Here is a 552-nt window from a genome sequence, read left to right on the forward strand (position 1 = left end):
CCCCCCCTGCTGGAAGCCGCTTTGCCCGTCTGTGCCGGATCGCCGCAGGCACAGCCCGGTGCTGCGGGGCCAGCCGGGCCCTGGGGTGCGCAGGCAGCTGCTGCCCCGGCGCGGCGCTGAGTGACAGCCCCGAACATGGGCTTGTGCACGCTCCGCTGAGCCCCTGGCATGGAGCAGCCGCCCCGGCGCAGCGGCGTTGTCCGTACCTGCGTCCTGGGCCCCCGGGATGCATGCTGCGAGCGGGGAGCAGGGAGCGGTGGGTGGGGGCTGCCTGAGGAAGGGCGGATGCTGCATTCCCTGCCCTTTCCGGGAATCCTTGGACCCTCACAGGGGCTCGGTGCCAACCGTGCTGCTGCCAGCCCTGCTGGTGTGGGTGCTGGCCTCCCCACGCTGTGTAGGTAACCCCCTGTCCCCAAAAAGCCCTGTGGGGGCCTTCATGCTGGGTCGCAGAGGCTGATGTGTCGGTGGCGTGCTGAGCCTGTGCCAGGCTGGGCTGCAGCCAGCCGTGATCACCGAGTGCCAGCTCCCTGCTGTGGGTGCTACCTGGAGCTG

This window comes from Mesitornis unicolor, unplaced genomic scaffold, assembly GCF_000695765.1.
Source record: "Mesitornis unicolor isolate BGI_N332 unplaced genomic scaffold, ASM69576v1 scaffold37367, whole genome shotgun sequence".
Classification (NCBI taxonomy): Eukaryota; Metazoa; Chordata; class Aves; order Mesitornithiformes; family Mesitornithidae; genus Mesitornis; species Mesitornis unicolor.